Here is a 10708-nt window from a genome sequence, read left to right on the forward strand (position 1 = left end):
CTGGCGAGGATGTGGGGTAAAGGGGACACTTCTCCACCGCACTTGCACTGGTGGGAGTGCAAGCTCACACAGCAACTTTGGACATCAATGTGGTGGTTCCTCAGAAAGATGGGGATCAATCTACCTCAAGAGCCAGCTCGACTACTGTCAGGCATAGATCCAAAGGCCTCTACAGCCCACTACTGAGACGCTTCCTCAACCATGTTCACTGCTGCTCTATCTTTGATAGCCAGAAATTGGAATAACCTAGATGTTTGTCAGTGGGTGAGTGAGTAAAGAAAATGTAGTGCATTTATGCAATGGAATATTATTCTGATGTTAAAAAGAGAAATCATGAAATTTGCAGGTAAATGGATGGAACAAGAAAAAGATTATCCTGAGTGGGGTAATCCAGATCCCCTAAGGCAAATATGGTATGTATTTGCCTACATGTGGATATTAGCTGATAAGTTATTGCTAAGCAAGCTACAATTCCTATAGCTACAGACATTAGTAGTGAGTAAAGGACTGGATGGATGGATGGATGGATGGATGGATGGGGGAGTGCTGGGATGAGAGGATTACACAGGTATGGGGAGGGATGAGGAGGGTAAGGAACAGCAAGAACTAAAGGCCCTTTGAGGGGTTGTATGGAAACCTATCACACTAGAACCTTCCTAAAATATATACATATGTGATGAAAACCTAAATGAAGTCACCAAATAACAGGGGAGACAAAGCTCCAACTAGGTCCCTCTTCAGTAAAACCCACTGCTGGGCATGGGTTGTGTCTAATCGAGTTGTTGATTAAGGGGGCTCCATGGAAACCCCCAAACAACCCAAGCTCTTCCCAATGCTCCTATTGCTGAAGACAACATTTTCATAACTCATTGAACATGGAGAAGTTGAGCTGGTTCCTACCAAAAAAAAAAAAAAAAAAAAAAAAAAAGGAAGAAAGAAAGAAAGAAAGAAGAAAAGAAAAAGAAAACACACTAGTTATTCTTGCAGAGAACCTGGGTTCCATTCCCAGCGCCACATGTCAACCCCCTACCATCTGTAAGTTCAGTTCCAGGGGATCTGATGCCCTCTTCTGCCCTGCCCATCCACCAGGCAGGCACATGATATATATACATGCACGCAGGCCAAACATCCCTACACATAAAACGAATAAATCTTAACAAGTAAAGGAAGCCAAAGGCAGGGTAAGCATAGTTTGTACCAGTCCGCGATGCTGTCATAGCTAGCTAGCACAAACCTATAGCAATAGGAATTAGCTCTGCCACTCAGATTATCGCTGGTGTGAGATCATTCACCTTCAAATGAAAGTCCTGTAATCACATTAGAATAATAATCTCCTTATGTGCTTTGTAAGTATGAAGTCTACCGAATATTTGTAATATATAAAAGTGTTAATGCTGCAGTAATTAATGGGTAATTTTACATGTGAAAGAAAATATTAAAAACATCCAAACAGCAGTACAGGAAACAGAATATTAGTTAAGATTAAGACAGGTTAAGACAGACAGAGGGTTAGTTAGAGGGAGGGTTTTACATCCTTTCTAAGCCAAAATGTAAATACAAAAGTGGTACCAGAATCTATGATAGAGGAAGTGTGGAATGGTCTAGATTAGATAGATCCTGATTCAAACTATAGCATTGCTTTATTATTGATAATTATTAAATGAACAAAGCTGTCTTAAATTTACACTTAGCATTTTCTTACTTACACTCACGTCCTACTGTTTCATTGGACAATGGACAGAGTATACAGTGGGAGGCACGTGAGATTATAACAGGGGTAGCCCTGTGTAATCACTGGACCACTTGGGAATGTGAAGTCAGGAAATCCAAAGTTCAAGGTCAGCCTGGACTGCAAAGCTAGACCTTTTTGTTGTTTTGTTTCCTTTTGCTTTTGGGGGGCAGGGTTTCTCTGTGTAGCCCTGGCTTTGTAGACCAGGCAAGACCTTCTCTTAAAAATAAAAGAGGAAATGTTGAGCCAGGGACATGGTACCTGCAGTACAAGCCTGATGAGATAAGTTCCATCCCTAGAACACATGTCCAAAACCCAGAAGCAGTGACACACACTTGATCACAGCGGTCCGATGGCAAGATGTGCGGAGGACACAGGAGAACCAGCAGGAAGCTCCTGCGCAGGCTAGCCTGGGGTATAGATAAAACCAAAACAAGACAAAACAAAAACTGTTACAAAGTGAAAGCCATACACTCTTAAACAGTCTTATGTCAAGCAATGCATGACTGTTATTTCCAGTCATTTTGCTCTATAAAAGTCTGCCATGACTTATGAAAAAGTATTTATTCCAGTCAATATATTTTGAAAACAAAGAAGAACCTCAAAGCCATGTATAGCTTCATCCACAATAAGTTGTCAGTCCAGATATCCTAAAGACATAAAGAACACATGAAAACTTTTAGGAAAAATGTAGTAAACAAAATAATACCCTCTCACTGGACAAATATCAAAGTAGATATCACAAGAGTTCTTTAATGTGATTCCTTATAGGTTTGCGCTCTTAGATGTTAAAGCTATAAGCAGTCAACTTGTTGAGAGAATTTCAATGACAAATGATCAACTTTCAATGGAGATGATGGACAGTTGAGAGTTAGTCAGGCTGTAAATTCCAGGTTATTCACAGTTTCAAAATCTACTTTTCTATGTAACAAAGATTATTATTAGCACCAATTCTAAGCGATGTAGTTACACTGGTTTTCCTTTGCTGTTTTCATGATACATTTCATTCTAATCCTATTATTTTTATTTTTTTATTTAAAAATTTTGTTTACTGTTTAAGTTAGCATGCAGAGCCCTGGGCATTGTCATAGTACTTCCTAGCACAATCTGCTTTTCCCCCACAGTTCTTCCCCACTGCCCTACTCTCCTCAGGACTCTCAACTCCTCACACCCATAGCCTCTGCTCAGATTTCATTTCACGTAGTATATGACCTTTAACTTTTGTGATCCTTTTATTCCAAAAGACTCGTTTATAAGCAGAATACAGGTACTTTTTTTTTTTTAAGACAGAAGGCAGTCTTTGCCTTTTAATTGTATTTAGTCTATTTATATCTAATGTAATTGCTCGGTCATTTGACTGAATATAAAATTTTAGTTCAGAAGTAATTTCATATCATGCTGACAGCCATGGTCTAGTGTGTTCTAGACCATGTTCTAGCTTTCAGCATTGGTTTTGCGAAGTCCAGCTCTATTCTATCTCCAGGCTTTCTTTATATGAAAACCCCACCATCACCATCACCATCACCATCACCATCACCATCACCATCACCATCACCATCACCATCACCATCACCACCCATAAGCTCTGGAGGCATTTCAGGTGCTTTTCTTTCTCCAGTTGTCTTTGTCTTGTTCTGCTATTGCAGAACTTAGTGATTTATAAGAAAAATTAAGTGTATTTCCTACAACTCTGAAGCCTGGAAGTCCAAGATCAAGAGGCCAGCATTTAGTGAGGACGTATTTGCTGCAAAAGAGCGTGTATAGGAGAAGAAGAGGCAAGAAAGATCCTGGGCCACTTTTAACTAAGGACAGCTCTCCAGCCTCATCACCACTACTGTAGTGGGAGCTATTTCTGAAGTGCATGCCATCAAACTACAGCTGGCTCTCAGCATCCTTTTAGAGGGTAAATTCATGTTTGTTTGCTCTCAGCTCTGGGAAATTTTAATATCTTTTATTTTTGTCTGTCTTTCTTTTCTGGATTGGAAACTGTATAATTTTTAGATGTTGGTCTTCTGGGGAATTGTTATGAAGTTTGTGACTCCCAGGAAAAGACCAGAGACTCAATCCAATTATAATTAAAAGATTTATTGATTAGCTGCTAGCAGGATGAACAGTCTCTGAGCCAAATTTGAGATTACCTAAGAAGGGGGTGAGGGGAGGATTTTTAAAGGGGAAAACCCATAGAAGACTGTCAATATCTACACGAGCAAAACTGGTCTGTTCTGCCAAGTGTCCCCCAAAAAATCTTAGGTATTCATCTTCATAAGCAACTTACAGAAGCCAAAAAAAAAAAAAAGCAGTATGTCATAACAAGTAGATAAATAGATAGTCATGGCCATACACTTTTGGGTGGGGGTATATTGAGTCAGGGTTCTTGGGAATTTATCTTCCAGGGACAGGAGTCAAAGGCAAATGGCTAGTGGGTACCAAGATGGATGCCTAGAATAAAATGGAGTTTCTTTAGCCAAGAGAATCACATCCAAAGGGAACTTGAAAATATATTAATTATGGAAAATCAAGCTTATAAACTTGCCTCAGTTTTTTTATTTGACTGTAAACAGCAAGCACAAAAAAATTCACAATCAAACAAACAAGTACCTTTGTATATACATGAGAGACATGTGGGTGAGGATGTTGGAAACATGGCTGGAGTTGGCTGGTTTCTGTTCTGTGAACTGGCACTGACTGGCAAACAGAGAAACTGGCCCCACCACTGGCTTCCACTCTCTGCTTTACTGTTCATGAGGCATGACCTGTGCCAAGACACCAGCTCTCTGGTCCCTATTTCTTGTCAATCAAATGAAATGAAGGAAATACCAACTACCCACTCGGCAAGAGTGCCAGCTATCACCCAGTGGGGTGGGGTGGGAGGCTGGGGGCAAGACTGTTGCCATTGCAGCAACAGGGTACTGCTGGAGTTCAGACCAGAGGACACTTCTTTCTCTTCTCTCTTCCTCTCCTGGTAAAGGGATCCCAGCCTTAAAGGACCACGCCAGAGACAGGTAATTGGTGTGAAAGCTTGGCAGCTGCCTCTGTCAATAGCTCAGCACCTGGAGCATGGCTCATGTCAGTTGGAAGTGAATGAAGATCAGATTTATGCCCTTCCCAAGCCTTTGACCTTGGTTTAGGGTCAAGAATTTAACATTTCCTGCTTGAGAACCTGAAGCCAAGGTGTCATTTTAACATTAAGAGCATAAAGAGTCCTTGTCTTTATCTAGGAAGGCAGAGGGTGTCTCCTCTAACCACGGGTCCTTATCACTGCCTCAGGCTTGTTCCAGCTCTTAGCAAGTCTAGATAGATCACGCCCTGATGACGTGTCCTAATTATTATTATTACTCCTATTTGGAGCTTGGTGTTAGGGATGGAACTCCTAAGTAGAATGCTAAGCAAGCACTCTAGCATTGAGCTCCACCCTCCGGTCAACTTCAGCGAGCTTAAGAACCTAAAACCCTTCCACAGGGGCGGGGCTCTTACATTTCCCGTGTCATTAGCGTTTAGTTATGCCTTGCATAAATAGCATATCACCGTTTTATTTTGACCTGAAACTTTCTGTCTTTATTCATTTTATAAGAATTTATTTCCTTTACTTCATTGGGAGTGGGTAGCAGAGCTTGGGAGGAGATGGCTCTGCAGTTAAGAGCACTGGCTGCTCTTGCAGAGGTCCTGAGTTTAGTTCCCAGCTGCCTTCTGGCCTCCGGGGCACCTACACGCATGCACACAGACTCACATACCACACACTCATTCACATACCAGAATTCTCTTTGCTCTGTTTTCCTGTAAAGTTGGGAGGTTTTCATGCTATTTTTAATGATTTTAATGGTCATATTCAAACTTTTCCAATGGGTATGGACAGCCTTAAAATTAATCCAGATTTTTTTTTCATTCCTCCTCTGGAAATGCTTCACCATGCTCATCTCTGAACTCATTGTATAATTTAGAATATTTTAGTTCTGACATTTTTATCTGCAAAAGAATGCTGGAGCTGCTGGTGTGGTTACCCTGGCTTGGCTGGCTGTTCCCCTAACACACACTCCATGGTCTTGTCACTGTTTTCTTTCTTGAATTTTATCTTGTTTTGTTTTTCTGTATTTTTTTTTAACATTTAGTGTGTGTGTTTGAGAAAGAGAGGAGAGAGAGAGAGAGAGAGAGAGAGAGAGAGAGGTGAGGTGTGTTTGGGTTCATGTAACACTGCACTCATGCGGAGGTCAGAGGACAACTAGCAGGAAATTCTGTCCACCACGAGCCCCCCAGGTATAAGCAAGGCACAGGGAAACTATTCGACTAGACCGCTCTGTAGGTAGAAAGATTTATTGGGGATCAAACTACCAAAGCCATCTGGTAGAGGGGAGCAGAGAGGATGGAATGGTAGAAAATCAAGCAGATTTTACATGGTAGTCAGCAGGGTGGAGCTAATACAGGTGTCTGGACTGATCAGGAAATAGGTATCCAAGGTAGTTGACTTTTAGAGGAAGGCTAAGTGAGGTTCTGGGAGGATTATGGGTGGTTCCTGGAGGATTATAAGAGAGGTTCCTGATGAACAGAAAGGGCCTTAAAAGGTTTGCTTTTCTAGTAAATAGAAACCCACCCTTAGGCTTAGATAAGAATCTTTTTATTTAGGCCTTTGGCCTTCTGTTTAGGAAAATGTCACTAGCACTGCCATTGGTGTGTGTGTGTGTGTGTGTGTGTGTGTGTGTGTGTGTGTGTGCGTGTGTGTGTGTGTGTGTGTGTATCTTTCCCTGTTGAGCTACCTCACTCACTTGTTTTGTTTGCTAAGCCTGGGTCTTACCATGTAGCCCCTGGTGGTACCACACATACATCCCTCCTGCTTCAGCACCTCAGGTGTTGGACTTACAGGCTTGTGCCACTACCCCAGACAAGATTAATCTTTTAGAACCATTCTCTTGGTGGAAAGGCCTCTCAATTTTGTTTTCTATAAATATCCCACCCTTAGGGTTTCACGATTCCCAATTCTGCCACTAGATATGCAATTCTAGGTTAATATCTATTTCCCCCAACATTTATGTGTCTCTGTTGCTGTGGTGAGAAGTCAGCTGCCATTGTAATTCTAACTGCCCTCTTCTGTAAGCAGTTGCCCTTTTTATTCCTGGCTGTCTTGAAGATGTGTTGCCATTTAATTGTAGTGTATCTAGGCACGGATTTCTTTTTGTTTGTCCCATTTAAGATACATTATACTTCCTGGGTCTGAGGACTCATCTCTGTTTCCAGTCTTTGTTATACTCTCCTTCTACACTGCCTTGTGTCCGCTCTGTGTGCCTTCAGGATTCCAATCAGACATGCTAACCTTCTCAGGTATTTTGGCTCTTACCCTCACTTTCATCCCCCTGCCTCATCCCCCACCCTGTATTTTTACACTAGTTTACTGTGCTCTGGATAAATTCACGTTCAACATGTCTCATTTTTTTGTTTTGTTTTTGGCTTTTGGTTTGTTTGTTTGTTGTTTGTTTTCTACTTGTTACTCAAATCTGCCTGTCACTGTTCTTCTGCAGTAAGCTTGCCTTTGCAATTATATCCCTGCATGAGATAAGACAGGAGAGCGGTCAGTGCACACTTCATTAGGAAATACTAACAACAGCATATGTGTGCCTGCACACACACAAGAGCTAAATGACGGTGGGATCAGTGTTGGTCAGAACCCATGGACCGCAGAGTATGTGATATCCAAAATCTTCTGAGTCTTAACTACATGCATAGAAAAGAAGGCAAAAATGAAGTGAGGACACCTCTAAGTTAGAGAAAGAATAAACACCTCTAAAGAAAATAGAAGGAAGCAAATAATGAAGATAAAGAACGGACATGAATGAAATAGGAAACCAAGAGGAGCAAATGAACAAAGCCAAACGCTGGTTCTTTGGGAAGATGAGTGTGCTCCCCGGGGCAGGCGCACACCTGAACTCTACTCATGCTCACCTGGCAAGGGTTCCGGGCCTGTCCTAGCCATCAGGTCTGGGGATGCTGGCTCACAGTCATCTACCAGCGATGCCTGTGCATGCGCCCAGCTTCTGCAGGAGAACTTCATACGCAAGTCAAAGTGATGCTCTCCAGTCCAGCTCCTCAACCGTACTCTTCCCCAGACTGCTCTCCCCATCAGAGACGCCAACTTTGGAGTTTGTTTCTACCAAATTCCATAATTTCTCTTTGCTTCCTTCCTTGATCTGCTAGAGTTCATTATTTTAAAACATCGTCTTACTTCTATCTATCTATCTATCTATCTATCTATCTATCTATCTATCTATCTATCTATCTGTGTGTGTGTGTGTGTGTGTGTGTGAGACCCAAGAAGGTCAAAAGAAGGCATCTCTGGAGCTAGAATCACTGAAGTTGTGACCCGACTGATATGGGTGCTGGGAACCAACTGCAGTCTTCTGTAGGAGCAGCAAACGCTCTTAACTGCTGACTCACCTCTCCCACCTCTCTTAACTGCTGACTCACCTCTCCCACCTCTCTTAACTGCTGACTCACCTCTCCCACCTCTCTTAACTGCTGACTCACCTCTCCCACCTCTCTTAACTGCTGACTCACCTCTCCCACCTCTCTTAACTGCTGACTCACCTCTCCCACCTCTCTTAACTGCTGACTCACCTCTCCCACCTCTCTTAACTGCTGACTCACCTCTCCCACCTCTCTTAACTGCTGACTCACCTCTCCCACCTCTCTTAACTGCTAACTCACCTCTCCCACCTCTCCTAACTGCTGACTCACCTCTCCCACCTCTCTTAACTGCTAACTCACCTCTCCCACCTCTCCTAACTGCTGACTCACCTCTCCCACCTCTCTTAACTGCTGACTCACCTCTCCCACCTCTCTTAACTGCTGACTCACCTCTCCCGCCTCTCCAGCCTCTTAAAGTTCATTCTGAACCCTAGACCCATAGAAATCTTCTAAGAGGATCACATGGAAGTGTGAAGCAGCCCATGTCACCCCGTGTTCAAGCCCTCACTGGCTCCTACCGTCCTCTGAATAGAATCTGGGCTTCTATTTGGGCCTCCTCGTGATCGGGCCCTCCTTGTCCTGGCAGCCTAATTATCTCATCCTCTGCTCATTCACTGTTGTCCTATCCAAAAGCAGGCCCTGTATGCTTGCTTTATCTCCCTGCAACGGTCTTGGCCCAGAGTTCCCCGGGTGTACTCAGAGATCCCCATGGCCTATCCTGGCATTCTATGCAGCTTAGATCCTTGTCTAAAAGAGGTTTCCTCATTAGATGAACTTCCCTTGTTATTTTATTTGAAATGATTTGCAGAGGACTGGAGAAGAACACTTGCAAAGGACCTGGGTTCCATTCCTAGCACCCACAAAGGGCATGGGGTCCCTGTGCTCACAGATAACACTAGAGAAAAGAGGAGTGTTAAACACATAGGGTTATCTTCTCTGCCAACAGAGGAGGTGTACATCCATGTCCACCTGGAAGATGGCTGGGAGCAGGATAGCTAATAGCCTGATGACCTGTGCTAGCTGGAGGACCAGGCCACTCCTGAACCCCCCAGACTAGGATGTTTATCCCAAACTCTTCTTCCCTAGACCATTATCTTTAGCCTTTCCACTCAAGAGAGCCCATCCTTAAGAGAGATGTCACATGTCCTGTGTATAGCTCGGTGACCTGATGAGCAAGACCACACTAGATCCTCCCTTAGGGACTTGAAATATAGGTACCATCTTAATGGAAGGGGTCACATGTACTTTGCAAAAGAGTTTCAATGTAGTCTTAAGCTTTATTGTGATAACCGTTACCAAAAAAACAAAAACAAAAACAAACAAACAAACAAACACAACAACAAAAACAAAACAAAAGAAAACCTTTTCCTAAAATTGTACTGTACTTCAATATGACAAAAATAAACAGCCCGGGGTCAGCTCTAGAAGAGTGACTCAGCACCAGCTAAGCCTCATGTGGTGGATCATCACTCTTCAGGCCTTGGTGTTTGCAGAGACACGCCCCCCCCCCCGGCACTCCCCAACACACACACACACACACACACACACACACACACACACACACTCTTCCCAGCCACTTGTATTTCTAGTTCCAGAGAATCTAATGCCCTCTTCTGGCTTTCACAAGCACCTGTTTGCATGTGGTACACATACAGACAAGCAGGCCCACACTAATACACATGCATAAAAATAAATAGATCTTAAAATAAGGCATGGGGCCTTCCCTGATGAGCATCCATGATTGCCCAGTCCTGTTTCCCTTATTCTCACTCTTACCAAGACTGGCATTACAATATATCATCAGCTCATTCATTTGTTGCCACCTGTCTCTACCCAGCAAGAGAATGTACAAATTCCAGAGCTGCTGTCTCACTCTTAGAATTGTGCTCCAGACATGCCAAGCTTTGTAAATATCTGGGGTGTGTGTGATGGAGGACTATATGAATGAGTGTGAACAGTCCAGGTTAGGAAGAGAGAGAGAAAGGTAGACCACAGACATGGAAGAGAATGCTAAGGTAGGGAGGCTGTTCTCAGTGACTAAGTCTGCCTCTTCCCTTTTCTGTATTCTTATATTTGTTTGTAGGGGATTCTTCCATCTTTCTTGTCACCTTTTTCATGAAGTGCTTCTGACTCTCGGATTTCTGCCTGCTATGTAGCATGCCTCTCCTGTGGGGTCCAGGAGGGTCCCTGGTTTGGGCTTGTGTAGACTGAGGTCTTTGTGCACAGAGGACACCACACAGGTCTCCTTACCTCCACAGCCGGCTGCAGGTCCAGCAACCTTCCAGGAACATGTGCTCCATCAAGGCTTGCTCAGTTCAGTTAACCCCATTGTCGCACTAACTCCAGCTGAAATTTCTTCAGCCTTTATGTTTTCCCCAACGCAAACCAGACTTTAAAATTATCAACAGAAGGCTTTGATTTTAAAATTATCAACAAAAATTATCTCTTTGCAGCCGTGGGGATGTGTGTGTGGGGGAGAGGTGGGGCGCTCTGATTCAACCCAATGGAACAGCCAAGTAGCAGATTACA

The sequence above is a fragment of the Mus musculus genome, chromosome 3, assembly GCF_000001635.26.
Source record: "Mus musculus strain C57BL/6J chromosome 3, GRCm38.p6 C57BL/6J".
Lineage (NCBI taxonomy): Eukaryota > Metazoa > Chordata > Mammalia > Rodentia > Muridae > Mus > Mus musculus.